Genomic DNA, 15031 nt, shown 5'->3' with positions numbered 1-15031 from the left:
AATATAGAGAAATAAAAAAAATAAAAAAAGAAACTATTTGTATTGAAATATAATAAAATGTTAAAAATGGACATGTTATTTAAATTAATGGCTACAGAACAAGATGTAAGAGTAGGTCTTATAAATGCCATAATGATGAACACTTTCTTGAGATGCTTACATCAACTGCAATTTAACAAGAAATAGCTACAATTTCTATTTGACAAAGTCATGAGAAATAGTGATATTACTATAATTTTGTTAATATTTTTTTTAGTTTGTTGGATCTTTATTTTATTTATTTATTTACCATGTGGTGCTGAGAATTGAACCCAGTGCCTCACATATGCTTGGCAAGCTCTCTACCAGTGAACCCCAGCCTTCCTGTAGTTTTTTTTAAACTATGCTTTTATTATTGAAGGGAATGTTAACTTTTATTTAGAGGTTAATAAAAGTAAAATGTAATTGTTTTTTATTCTTAGAGTATACTAATCTTCAGAATTACATCCATGTACCCCAACTGAAGAAGGCCTATTTTAGCAGTCTAAGTATCCTTGAGAAGTTAGCTGACTCAGTCAAAATTAGAGAAGAGCAAATGTTTTAGGTTCTCAGAGTTTAGTTTTCTTTTATTTATTTATTTTTCTTTTATGTTATTGTATTTTTAATGCCTTTATTTTATTTATTTATTTTTATGTGGTGCTGAGGATCGAACCCAGTGCCCCAAACATGCTAGGCAAGTGCTCTACCACTGAGCCACAACAGCCCCTTAGTTTTCTGTCAACTCTTTCTACTTACAACTTATCTTCATATGTTCTGCACTTCTCACAACAGGAATCTCTTCCTCTATGAGACTGGGTGAGGTATGTCATCTAGGTGCATCTATATAGTTCTCAGGACTTGCTATCAAAACATGTTACTATTCTGTTACTTTATAGTACTGTACTTTCCCTGTCCAAGCACTATAATACAGCTTATTTGCCTTAATGTGTTTCCCCGCTAGATTATAAACTCTCTGATCTTAGATACCATGACTTTCTTGTTCTTATTGCATCTCTAGCTCAGGGCCTGACACCTTCTAGAGGCTCAATCTATTTTTGTGAATTAACAAGTAAATGAATGGATGAATTCCAAGTTGGAAATTATTTTTTTCTCTTATTCATAGCCAAAGATCTTGGCTAAATATTTTACCAATATGTTGCCAGGAGTGGAGATAGAAGAGAGAATCTGAAAGCAATTCACATATACCATATTGATGATGGTACAGTTGACATTTCACCTGTTGGGTAGACACCTTTGGTTGCCTACCCAGGATTTCTTCCACTTCTTTCCTTGCAAATAATACTACTATTTGTTTAACAGTATCAGTATGACATGGATATATATCAAAGGAGATTGGGTTCCCTCTTAGCTGCAGCACTGGGGATGAGTCATGTGAAGCTAACCTAGTCATCACAGATGTTTTTGAGAGTTTAGTTCAGGCACAGGCATGGGATATAATTATGGACAATGCAATGTGACAGCGATTCAGCTGAGGGGCTTTCAGGAAAGGATAAAAAGATGTTCATGGGAGCAACATTCCTTGAGGAGGTGACACCGGAGCTGATGTAACCACAGTGTGATAATGAGGAGGACAACTGGCATGTTGAGGATGGTGGTGTGGAAAAATGGAAAGAAAGTGGGTCACTGTTGATGTTGTTGAGATGCCGCATTAATCAACTGCTGTACTTGTTATACAACAACAAATGTGTTTGTCGTTTAAGTCATTTTTTGGAGGGCTTTTTTTTTTGTTTTTTGCTGCTTGCATCCCAAAGTCATAATTGCCTTACTTTCCTAAGTGAAGGATGGCTTCACTAACTCCCCCACACAGATGTGACAGGGAATCCATACTCCACGATGCTGGGAGTTACAGAAGTCTGCCATAAGATGCAGGAATCCTCAAAAATTCTATCAGACAAATTTAGACAGTGGATAAAGTGCCAGCCATTTAGGAAACTCGTCAAATGAGCACACTGAGGTCTGTTGATAGCATCTCTAGGTGAACTTAACCCCAAACACCCTTTTCCACCCCAAGTATGCTACGGTGAGCCATTCTTCTGTGGTGTATTATGTGTTACCCATGTTATGAAACTGGCTTTGACATTTGGATGTCTACCACTTGGTGAGTGGTTAATTATAAAATGCTATTGGTTCAACAGATTATGCTGCTGGAATAAAGCCTGGACTTCTGGGATCTTTTTAGTGGCGGGTTTATTTGTATTTCCAAGGCCATTTTTCCAATAAGCCAACACAATCAAATTACATGAAGCTTTGAAGACATTCTACCTTACAGTTTGACATTTTAATTATGACTTTAAAGAGATAATAATCACTGCCCACAACTTCCCTAATGTTACCTAGAAATGGGCCAGTTAATTAGGATCCCAGAAAAACCACCCCATACATTTCTTTTTAATTGTTTTTCCAAACTTCCATCACCACGTCTCTTGGCTTCAACTCAGACCAAATCAAACAAACAGCAGGGAAGGGTTCAATCTCTCCGACCTTCAGAAAAATCTAAGCGTGCAAATAAGGAAGTCAATTTGTGTCTGTCATCTACATGTATGTTTCACCAGCATAAGACCTTTCTCTTTCATTTCAAGATTGTTTTTCCAAGGAAAGCCATGCCAGCTAATTTCATTAGATCATTCTTAATGAAAGCCACCAGGATGCTGCTCACCTGATCCCTTTGACTTTTGAATCTATGCTTCATTTTTTTTCTTCATCTCTTCTAGGGTAGTATCATTAATGGGTGGTCCCACTAAGGAATTTGTAAATGCTCTCTGACTGCATTAGACTCCTTCTAAGTGGATTTTTACAAGGTGGAAGGGAAAAAAATGGGTCTGTCTATTATTAAGAAACAAAAGGACTGAGGGTGTGATAACACAAATGAGCTCTGTACTTCTGGGAGGATTACGTGTAAGTGGACGCTCCCTGTCTCACCAACCCTCACCCCTCCCGATCCCTGGGGTCAATATACAAGAATGGAAATCTGGTAAATGTCTGAGTTGTTTGTCTATTGCTCTGATGTGTTTTGACACATTCAGGAGGGAGAAGTGGTTGCTGTTTCCCAGAGGGGTTTATAGAGTGTTACAATATGCCACTCAGTCTTGTTGCCAGGCAAGTACCTTTAGACTCACTTTTGAACCCAATGACATGTGCCTCCATCTCTAGTTGGATGATTAGTTGTGACATGTGTCTTAGTTGTTCCTGAGATGCAACAGTTATAAAGTCCCCTGAAATGAAATAGGCTGTTGGGGTTAATTTGAAAGATATTCTCCACTTGTACCTTTGATGGTGACGTCATTTCTGATACCCTGCTAAACGTATGCCCTTCACTCTTGCTCATTGTCAGAGGCAGGTAGACCACGAAGCCACTGGAAAGCTTTGAGACCCCTTGCTTGCTTAAACTCTTTCCAAGTCTGTGGGAAGAGCTCTTTCCATGCATCCTCAGGATTATATATATATGTCTTTGTAAAATTTGAAAACACAAGATAACCTAACAACATTCAGTTACCACTGTATGTTTTCCTAACCAATTTTGTAATCACGATTATGTATTCTTGCTTGTTTTTTAAAAAAATATTTTTAGTTGTAGATGGACACAATATCTTTGTTTATTTATTTATTTATATGTAGTTCTGAGGGTCAAACCCAGTGCCCCACACACATTAGGCAAGTGCTCTACCACTGAGCCACAACCCCAGCCCACAATTATGCGTTCTTTTTTTCAAAGAGGAACTCCCAAATTGTATAACCTTTAAGACTGACAATCTCAGATCTGTCTTCACTCCTTATGAAAGTACTATATTTATGGTTGTAACTTCTAGATTAGAAAAATGTGACATGTCCAGATAGTCACAAGGTAGCTTTTCAAGGTAGTTGTCAATGCAATGGAGAGTCCCTGAATTAGGCAAAGTTTGTTTGGTGTGCTCTTATTTTCCTGCATCTTTGTTTACCTGAGAATACATTTATCCATTCTTAAGAGTTTAAATGAGTTAAGATATGTGCAGCACTTATCACATGTACATAGTAAGTCCTCAATTAATGCTCTCTACGACTATTATTGTATTCATTTCCTTTAAATTTCGAATTCTTGTATATCACTATCAGTTCAATCATTATAACTCCTGAGAACTGCTCCATTCCTCAGATGTATCATTTGATATTTTTCTGCTATTGAAAATATTTCTCTCATAATTTTCAAATGTCTTGAAGAGTAACCTAATAAAAATTTTCACAATGGTTCACTGAAAGGTAATGATGGCTTCTAAGAGTGCCCCAAGGTAAGAAAGTAGAAGAGCCTTGGATCTAAATGCTGGCTCCACGGCTTACTAGCTGGGTGACAACTTTACCATTACTTTCTTTATCTGAGAAAAAAAGCAAAGAATATCTTCTTTACAGAGACACATTGAAGACTATGGAGGTCAAGAACTTATCACAGTATCTAGAAAAGACTAGACAGTGATTGGTCATGGTTATTGCAATCCGGCCACCATGAAGATGGAGTATATGCACTCAAAGAAGACATCTTTACTGAGGAGACTCAGGTGGTTTTCTGTTAGTTGGGTGGAGATTCAGGGATGGTGAGTTGTCTAATGATTCTTAAATATGGTATGGTTAGTATGTCTCCTAAGATGTCCGATGGAGAACAATGAAAAGATGAACCTGGCCTACTTAGAAATCCAGATCTATTAACTCATAGCCTCACTTTTTAAGATTTCATAGTGCTTGGGTTAAAGTTCATTCTGAATGTAGCCAATGACCTTTGAGGCCTACTAGAATTTAATAAGGATATTTTCATAAATAAAATCTGAGGGGCTGGGGTTATGGCTCAGCGGTAGCGCCTCACAGTGCAAGGCCCTGGGTTCCATCCTCAGCACCACATAAAAATAAATAAATAAATAAATAAATAAATAAATAAATAAATAAATAAAATTTATTGTGTACAACTACAAAAAAATAAATATTTTTTAAAAATCTGAATTTATTTGTTTAATCAATTCAACTTTGTACTGGATTTATGTACAAATTTCAATTATGAAAATGTTTAGTAATGGTTAAGGATTAGTAGCAGAGTACTCATAGGCAAATATGGTTAAGCATTAATGAGAAATATACTTTTTTATATATTTTTTTATTGGTTGTTCAAAACATTACAAAGCTCATGATCTATCATCTGAGAAAGATACTTATAGGTAAAATTTCATTTGAATTTCATTCCAATTGTGTTTATAATTAGGTACTTGGACTGTTGATTTCTACTTTACCCAGAAAATTTAAGAAAATTAGCTATAACATTCCCTTTATTTGATTGAATAAACTGTTATTATTGTTTAATTTTAGTTTAGTTTTTTACATAAAATAAGTTGTCTCCTGATTTCTTTGTTTGATGGGTCCCAAACTGATGAAGCATTTTTTTTTTAAATTGGAGAAATCTATAATTTCTAAAAGGGCATTGGACTAAGTTGGGCATGTCTACCCAGACACACAAATTGACAATTGACAAAGTGGATGACTTGTTACCTAAAAGTACAAGTAGCCCTTTTGAAAATCAATTTGTACCAGATATAGAATATGTAGAATTGTACACTGTGATCTTTTTCTTAAGGGCAGTGTCTGCAGATATTCAATATAAATTTGTGAAATGTCATTTACAGACTTAATGGTATGGAGGGGAAAATGAGGTTCCCATGAAAACATCCCTATATGTTCTACCTTCAGGTAAATCATAAGAACAATTTATGAGATAATATTGAGAAAAATGAGTGCTATGTCATCGACAAGACTTCCTTTCTTCTGAGATTATTTGTGTTCATTCATAGTTATCAATTTCCTTCAAACTAACTCCCAAGGGCTGTCCAGAAGATTTTTATCATAAAGGAGACCAACTATATTGTGTATTGCCTGAAAAAAAAAATGAAATCATTGTTGAGAGGTTTGGGAATGTCAGGGCTTTCGAAGGCTTCCATTGCAATGAGGGTTGACATATATCATCTATATGATGAAAATTTAGAAGAAGGCAAAGAATGGAAAGTTCTATACAATTGACAAAACCTGAACCCAGGTGGCTCTAATGCCTATCAACCTCCATTTAAATTGAAAGGGAAAGCAAGGGAGCAAGACAAAAGGGCACCAGGCCGCTGAGCTGGAGAAACACTCCTCTAGAAGTTGAGCTTGACAGTGAGTGTCTGTGTGTGGCATAGTCCTGGTTCACGGACACCTGAGTTTTCCTTTGTTCCAGATATTTGGCTGCCTTAACTGCATGCAGAGCTACTTGCGTGGATCCAGGTCTAGGAAGCAACAAACAAGAAGGCTGACTGTGTACCACGTCAAATAACTGGTTGGCTTTTTAAGTCCCTTAGTATTAGCCTAACTTTTGAATTTCTTCCAGCTGCCCTCTGGGCTGATGCTCCCTAGAAGGGTTCTTTAGTAACAGTTTTGAGATCTGGAACAGCCTAAACTGGTTCCCTTTGCTTTAACAAGGTTAAAGTTCCCTTAACTTTGAAGGACAGAGCAATGTTCAGCACCAAAGCTTGGATTGATGCTCTGTAGAAGTAGAATGGGATCCCAGATTCAACTGCATTTTCTTAAAAAAAAAAAAAAGAACAATTTAGTCTATAGTCTATTCTTGGTGGTAAGTGGAATATGGTAGGGAAAGTTAATTTTAGGTGTGTCAAAAGCATTATTCGTGTTTTGCCAGCATGAGACTAGTACTAAAGGAGAGCTATGGCTACAGGTGGAAAATATTAAATTACTATTTTTGTAGTTTTATTCCTGGTGCCTTCAAAAGTTTTGGCAGTGATATGACTATAGACTGCTGCCCTTGTTTTAAAGAAAGAAAGAAAGAAAGAAAGAAAAGGGTAGAAAAGAGAAAGAAAGAAAACGATAACAATGAATTCTCAGGAGAAAACTGAATTTGAATCTGAACTTGTAGAGTTGGGCTTGGCTGGATAAAATTTAATTTTTCAGTGACATAATTTTTATGAGCTGGAACTCAATTGTTTAATGGCTCTGAAACTAACACCTCCGGTTGTCCTTTTAAAGGATCTTTTGCAATCTCTATTTGTAGGAGTACGATGAGGTTCATAATGATATTTGCAAACAATTAGGCCTATCAAAAAGAGAAAATTTGTTAGGATATTTCCAGTCTTTTAAAAATTTAATCTGGTACCATCTCCCATTATAAGGAAACAGTGAATAAACAAAATGTTTCTCAAAATGGCTAGTGTAACAACTCGGAGAGTTAGGACTTTTTGCCAAAACATCCATTTACTTTCTTAGCTTGGGGAACTGAACTAGCAAATGGATGTCACTTTATAGGCACAGAGTGCCTTTTGGGTCTAAGCTAAATAAAAGAGTTTAAAACACAGATAAAAACCTTCCATTTGCTTCTTGTTAATATCCCAGAGTTAAGAGTTGCTTGCAACATTTCAGGAGGTGAGGAAGGTAGAAAAATTTTTCTGGCATTTCACTTTAGCTTGGAAAAACCACACTAATTTTATGATTTTATTATACTACATTTTTCCTTTCCTGAATTTTGAATTCCCAACATTCCCTTTGACCCCTGACCTCTCTTAGAAGTTTCCCTAGATTTATGCAATAATTAGGAAGACTACACCATCTTAAGTTATTGTGTATTTCTTATCTGTATTTCATTTGCTGGTACAGACTTAGCCAGTCTATGATCAGGGGAAGATTATATTTTTCCAACCTCAAAGAATGTGTTTTATTAATTTCTTTTCAAATTCTCTTTACTCAGTAAACTATTCAGAAGGAAAATGCTGAAGTTCAGGTGCAGAGAGTCATACCAAATACTTGCCAGACCACGAAAACTTCAGCTGCTGGGACTTAAGGCTGATTTCAGTCACTTAAGAATTTGGGGATGAAAACACCATTTGTAATGAACTTGTGGAAAATCTGCAATGTCACAGGGATAAGGATCATGTCCATCATCCCCTCAGTTGAAGAACCACTTAAGAGTCAGTCCATCTTAATGACATTTTTTTAATCTCTTTAACATTGTTGTTTGGACTATTTAAACTCTCTAATTATTTACAGACTTTAGGATCAGTCTGCAAATGTCCCCCAAGACACCAACATTCTCTTTTGATAATCCTGCACAGGAGTAGTTGGTTTGCTCTGTTTGCTTTTCTCTTCCGAATGCTTGAATTTTCATACCCTATCTCAGTTGTGCTTTTGAGACATGAATGTGCACCAGATTTCCTGAAAAGTTTGGTTAAATTATGGATTGCTAAATTCTCCCAATAGGATTTATGATTAGGTCTGAGGTGAAGTCTGAGAATCTGATTCTCAAACTAGTTCCCACCTATGATTGCTATGAATGGTTTTAAGACCACTGATCCCTATCCCAGAATATTCTACTTTTCTTTTATCCACAGATAATTCATTTCTGAAGTTCTATTTTTCCCCTTTTACAACCGTTTTTTTTTTCCAATTCACTCGGTCATTATAGTGGTGCATCTACTTACCTAAGTGTGGCGTGACATCTCTAACTATCATGACCAAATTTCGAATCATGCAAACTGAAACAGTAAAGGCCAAATCGATGATTGTCATCCACTATGGTACTGGAATGTAAGCTGATGGGTGTCCCTTGATAGAGATTTTCACCCTAACGATATCATTTGCTCATTAATCCAACCTCTAGCTATCAGTAAAGGTTTTTCCTAAGGACTTATTTCAGAAAACAGAAGTTTTTGGGTTTCTATGTAGTTCTGTATTTATTGCTTTCAAAGTATTATGGCTAGGTTGTATTTATGGCTAGATTGTTTAGGAAATCTCAAAGTACATCATCCAAGTTGGCCATCACCATGGACAAGAAGCATCAATAAACCCATGCTAAGTGTAAAAATAAATGCCCAAAAGCAGTTCATCTTTGTCGAATTTCACCTAAGGCAAGCGGCACATGAGCTACAGACCTGTTCATTGTGGCCTGGGGTCATACTGGTACTTTGAAAATCCTGGCCCTGTTCCCTCCTGTGGGATAAGCTTGTGTGTGATTAGACAATTATAATGTGACTTGACATCGTGACTGTGAGAGGCGGACTCTTCTGCCTGCTCAGGATTAATTCCATGTATTTTTCTTGCCCTCTTCCGCAGGATTCCTCAGCTCCTTTGGTGACCAGCTACGTCATTTGGCAGCAAGCTAAAGTGCTCACAATTGCATGGAGCAAAGAACATGCAAAACCATGACATTTCAGTGTAAGAGGGCAGAGCGGCAAACAAAGGTAGGCTTTTATTTGGAGCAAGATCCTTTTAATTGCACAAAATCTCATGCCTGACCACATACTATTCACCGTAACTATGTTCACCAAGGTCTTTGGTCATCATTCCCTTATTTTTGAATCCTGCATTGGAGAACTTTATGTCAACAGCTTCTTTTGAGTTTCCCATTTCTTTTAACTCTCTTCATGATCCATTTGCCTCTTTGCTTCTCTTTTTCCCCCCTTTCATTTCTAATGTTTTTTTCTAAGATGATTAGTTTTGGCAGGTGGTTTGAGTCCTTGAGTATAATATTCAGTGCTTTCTTTTGACAGGAGAAAAGTCATGGTAATGCACTTTTACCCATAGTCCCAGAGTAAGCCCAGCCCTGCCTGTCCACAGTTCTAAGGGGAAAATAGTTGCTTACAGAGTGCTGGGAAATTTCTCCATTGCACCTGTCATGGTTGATAGCTGCATGTGTTTCAGTGACTGTTTGAAAATCATTCTTCCTCACCAAACATAAGCCACTATGTAGCCAGTGGCTACTGTTTTTCCCACAATTGGATCCCTAGTGGCTATCAGAGTGCCAGGTGTACAGTATGTGAACAGTAATCCTTGCAGGGAAGGAAAGAATACACATTTTGAGAGTACCAGTGAAGTCATGAGAAATCCTGATCTGTTCGTAACTAAACCTTAGTGATGATATACTGCCTTAGAAAAGATTGGGCAGAAAACCCAGGTTTCATTATTGAGGGTTTTTTTTTTTTTTTTAGTTTGAGACATTCAGTTTGTGGTGTATGTTGGGTAGAGATAAACAATGTAACACCCAATAAGGAGAAAGATTAGCTATAATGAATCACACACACATTCTTCTATTCTAGTTACTGGCTACGGGAATATATAGATTTCTAGAACTTTCCATTGTTTCTCAAAACTTTAGAACTATGGCCTGTATTGATTCGCTAGGGCTTCTAAAACAAAATACCACAAACTGGGTCACTTAAATAGCACACATTTTTTTTTCTTGTCTCATTGTTCTAAAGGTCAGAAGCCCAAGATCAAGGTGTGAGCAGGGTTGGTTCCTTCAGAGGTCTGCCAGGGAGACTCTCTTCCATGCCTCTCTCCTGGTTTCTGATGGTTCCTCACAATCTCTGGCCTTCACTGGCTTGTGGAAGCATCACCCACATCTCAGTTTTCATGTTCACATGGTGTTTTTCCTGTGTGCCTGCAACTTCTCATAAGAACACTGGTCATGTTTGATGGGGATCCATTTATTCAGTATGACCTCATTTGAACTAATTATATCTGCCAATAACCCCGTCCAAGAAAGGCCACTTTCTTCGGCACTGGGGGGTGGCACTTCAACATGTGAATATTAGGCAGGCAGCATCGAATCGGTAACGTGGTCCAGTAATATATAGCCCTTGAACGACGATGTGTCTGCTCTGGCAAAATGTTTGCACCTCACTGTACTCTGCCACTTTCTTTTAGTGGCCAGCTTTCATCCTTTCTCTATTGGACACAGCAGGGTCAAGATAGTTTGGACTTGGCAATTAACTACGATTTCCCTAGTTGAACCTGTTTTAGAGAGTTGGCCAGCTGGTGTAGTGCCAGCTGGCGTCCCTTTCTGTGCCATCCCTGGTGGCAGGTAGAGGCATGATGTAGAGGGCACTGCCCAAGACAGTGTGAAAAGACTTCTGATGTCCACAGAAGGTACAAGAAGTACTCTTTTCTGCTGGCACCTGTGAAGAGGTCCCTCTTGTTGCTCCCGTCTGTGAAGAAGGCAAGAGAAGCTTGTAAGTAGTTTCTTGAACTCTGACATCAGTTGATGAACAACATCGATCTGTTCGAATGAAGAGCTCCTATGCAGAGGAAGAGCCGGGATGATGAAATATACTGGAACTTTGTGCCACAAATATTTTATTTCACCATAGTAAAGGAGGAAGGCAATGTTTAACTTCTGGCTAAATGTTTATGAGAAAGACCAATATTTAATCTTGTCTCTGGCTTGTTATCAAGAGAACATGTTACATCACTTGCTTGTGGCTTCCAGGTGCTTAAAAAAGTAACTGGCCGAGAGACAAGGTCTCCCGAATTGTAAAATTCAGAGCAAGTCAGCTGTCCCCGTGCATGTGGCCTCTGCTCTGGGTTCCCTCCATCCGCAGGAGGTCATGGTCCCTCTTAAGAGATCAATGAGAGGCAGTTGGGAGGGACAGTGTGGCAAGGTGGGGTGGGGACCAGTGCAAACATTTTGTTCCATGATGAGTTCATAGCAGAGAAGAAAATGAATGTGATCTTTTGTCACATGGCTCAGGGTACCAATTTTTCTTTTAATGAGAATTTTCTTTTGATAAAGGAAGTGTGGGAAAAGGGTCAGGGACAAAATGAAATAGGAAACAAAAAAATGCAAGTGGTGCAGATAAGTGACACACCTGAGAATGGCTGACAAAATGTGGTCCTATTTCTGGTTTTAATTACTTATGGGATCCCAAGCAAGTTCCTTCAATACCTCGAGCCTTATTTTTCTCTCAGGTGGAAATTAGGGAAATGGACAACTCGGTTCTAAAGGATTTTTGGGATAAGATTTCCACAATACGATTACTTCAAGCCAATGTAGAGTCTGGGTTATCTGCATATTTAGCTACAGCTACATAATCTTAATTTTTTCCTTATCAATTTCCATCTAATTGGTTCTTGACCTTTTGTATTTAATATTTCCAATTTTCCTTTACTTTCATGGTTTTAGAGTGAAATTGCCATAAGATATACATTAAGACTATTTGATGCAAAAATCAAATCATCGAAGTTTAAACAATGGTCTTGTCATGTTTCTGAAGCTAAATATCTCCAAAGATAAATCTCAATGTCATAAAAGAAAATTGAACATTTTCCCCCAAAATAATAATGGCAACAAAATCAGTATGTTTTCAAGTGTACTTTAAATTCTGCTTTCAGTTCTTTAGTCTATAATTTTGAAGATGATAAGAAATAAATAAACATACAAAGATAGAGAAGGTTCCCCAGAAGATGGCATCAAGCCATATACTATGGATTTAGACTCCTAGGGTCACATCTGGAGGTTGAAATAGACTGCACATGCATATGTTGAACTCCTAACCCAAACGGTCATGGTGCTGGGAAACTGGACCTTCAGGAGGTTATTAAAGTCTGAGGGCAGAGCCCTTATGAATGGTGTTAGTGCCAGTATAAGAAAGCCCCCAGGGACCTAGTTCATGCCTTGTACCATGTGAGTGCACAGCAAGAAGGCACCGTCTGTGAATCAGAACACAGACTCTTGATGGTCACTGAGTCTTGATCTTCAACTTCCCAGTCCCCAGATCTGTGAGAAATAAACTTATTGTTTGTAAACCTCTCAGTCTATGTCATTTTGTTATAGCAGCACAGGTAGACTAAGCCACAACTTTCTGCCATGCTGTAAATTGATTCTATTGAGATGGTGGGAGGCCATGTTGGATAGAAGACAGGTTTTATAAGCCAATTGTTGCTCTCAAATACTCATTCCATCACTCACGACTATGTGACTTAGACAAATTATTTAAATTCCCCAAGTTTCAGTTTCCTTACCTATAACCTGGTGGTGGGTCTTGGCATATATTTCAATTTTCTTCTGTGTGTGAGGATTAAACAAGATAATTCATATAAAATATGAGAGTGTCACATAGTAAATGCTCAATAAAAATTAGGTAATTATTATTGTTATGATGTCCTCCCTTTTGGAAAAACTGACTCCATTATGAAAATGGATTTAGAATCTAATGACCTTCCAGGGTTGTGTAGCACTTCTTAATCTGTGAGTGATCATGAAGTTCCAAATATGCCCGACACTCACATCACCCTACAGATTTAGATCTGAAGAGAAAGAAAACATTCCCGATGTGATGCATGGGTGTGGCGGTACTGCTGTCTTAGGAGCACCCAGTTCATTACAAGTCTGAACATGATTCCCGCTGCAGGCAGAAAACACTAAGCACGGAAGTGTCTGTTTTGTAAGAAGACAATTCAGACTTGTTTTTCAGGGCATCCCATAATCCCAAACACCTCAGCTGCAGCAGGGAGAATAGAATCATTGAACATGGCACCCAAATACTGTGAGAAAATAACATTGAAAAAGAAAAAGTGGCTTGCAACTACAGGGTGAGTAAATAGGAACCTCTTAGGAAACGGACCCAGGAGCCGTGTGAAAGCAAATGTAAGTGAATATAAGGACATGCCCCTAGTTCTATGGAAATAATAGAAGTGACTTCAGAAGTCTGTTGCACTTGAATAGATGTTTGGCCCTCCATGACACCTCCCGTGGCAAGACACTCCCTGTCTTAGGCTTCCCACCTACTCTCTCTAGGAATTAACTGGATATAGCTTTGCAGAGGCAATGGTGTAGAGAAAAATGAAGTCTTTCTTTATTCTTACCCTGGTTTGGATCCTGGCTTCCTTGTTTGACATTCCTGAACTTTGGTGGTAACTTCAGGACAATGGGTAATGAGACATCATGATAGTCCTGACTTCATAGGGTTGTTCTAGGAGTTAAATGAAGTAACATTTATAACTCCAAGCCTGGCTCAGAGCTAATGCTCATTGAACTAATTAAGTGTTTGACTGGGTTTACTCTGTTTATTGAGCAGGACTGCCTGTATGCTAATCCTGGCTCCAACATTCTAATCCTGAGCAATTGACTTTATTTCTTTACCCTTCTACCATCTACTTGGAAAAATGGGGCTGCTTGTAGTAGCTATCTCATGAAGTTGTTGAGAGAATTCGATGAGTCGATACAGGTAATGCTCAGAGTAGCTCCCAGCACATAAAAGAAGCCCATTCAGTGTTAGTCATTGTTGATGAAGGGGTTCTTTTGACCTGTCGCTACTTCTTTTCTCTTTCTTCTTGTTTAAAGAGCACTTCTCAAAAGCCGAGCTCCTGTGCCCTTCCTGGTTCTTTCTCTTTTCTCCAGAATCATCTTAGAAGAGGAATCTAACTGAAGCCAGGATAGTAGGCTTCATCTCCCAGGATCCACCTGGGCTCCCCTTGCACGTGTGCCTCCCAGGAGTAAAGAGGGGATGAGGTGAAATCCATTTCCAGAACCAGAGAAGCAAACCACAGAAGAGGCCCCAGGGAAAGGTAGGTCAGTGGTTTCAGTGGTGTGGAGAGAACACGAAGTACTCTGAGAACTGGCAGCTTGGGATGACGGAAGAGACAACGACGGTTGTTTGGAAGCCAGGCAAGGTGGCAGACAATGCGATTGGCTCTAATATGGAGAGGATGCTGGGCCAGGTGCTGCTCTTTTGTAAGCATGAAATCCACTTAGGTATTATCTGGTACATAACTTCTGAATCCACAGCTTGTACTTTGCAAATTTTTGGCAAAATTGGTGTTCACCATTCACACCCATCCTATTCCATATTTATTTTGAGTGCACAGGACTAATGAGATAATCATCCCCTAGGGCTTAACTGGTTGAAATCTGTAAATCTCCTAAAAGTGTAATTACCTATTCATAATCCTTCTTTCCAATATTGCGTAAATCTCATTAGTACATATTTTTATATTATTCATGTTATGGAAAATATTGCTTTTTTTGCCATTGAAAGAACAGTTGGCAGGGAGAGAACCAGGTGTTTTGTTTGAACTATTTGGTTTAATCTCTGGGATCAAATTAAGGAATCTACCCATGAGTGAGAGAGATTCCCTTCGCAGTGGGTTCTACTCAGTTGTCTTCTCGTACGGCAGGGGCCCTCTCCGAAGATCTGCCGCCACTGGTGTGAGTTTGGAACACTACAAA

At 38.4% G+C, this 15031-nt stretch overlaps 1 protein-coding gene across 10 annotated transcripts in view; it reads left to right on the top strand.

Moving 5' to 3' along the window:
• DIO2 (iodothyronine deiodinase 2) overlaps nt 1-15031 on the top strand; it is a 231957-nt gene that overhangs the window by 38551 nt on the left and 178375 nt on the right. For 7 of the 10 annotated variants that reach the window (XM_081290476.1, XM_081290473.1, XM_081290472.1 and 4 more), the window contains 2 exons: nt 9139-9266; nt 14204-14374. The gene's annotated coding sequence lies outside the window, so the exon portion shown is untranslated. Of the gene's footprint in view, nt 1-6140; nt 6199-9138; nt 9267-14203; nt 14375-15031 lie in introns of those variants that run through there. The other 3 variants (XM_081290479.1, XM_081290480.1, XM_081290478.1) reach the window with 2 other exon arrangements.

The sequence above is a fragment of the Spermophilus citellus genome, assembly GCF_964194105.1.
Source record: "Spermophilus citellus genome assembly, chromosome: 4".
Taxonomy (NCBI): domain Eukaryota; kingdom Metazoa; phylum Chordata; class Mammalia; order Rodentia; family Sciuridae; genus Spermophilus; species Spermophilus citellus.
The sequence above is the reverse complement of the archived record's forward strand: the minus strand, read 5'-3'. Positions and strand labels throughout refer to the sequence as shown.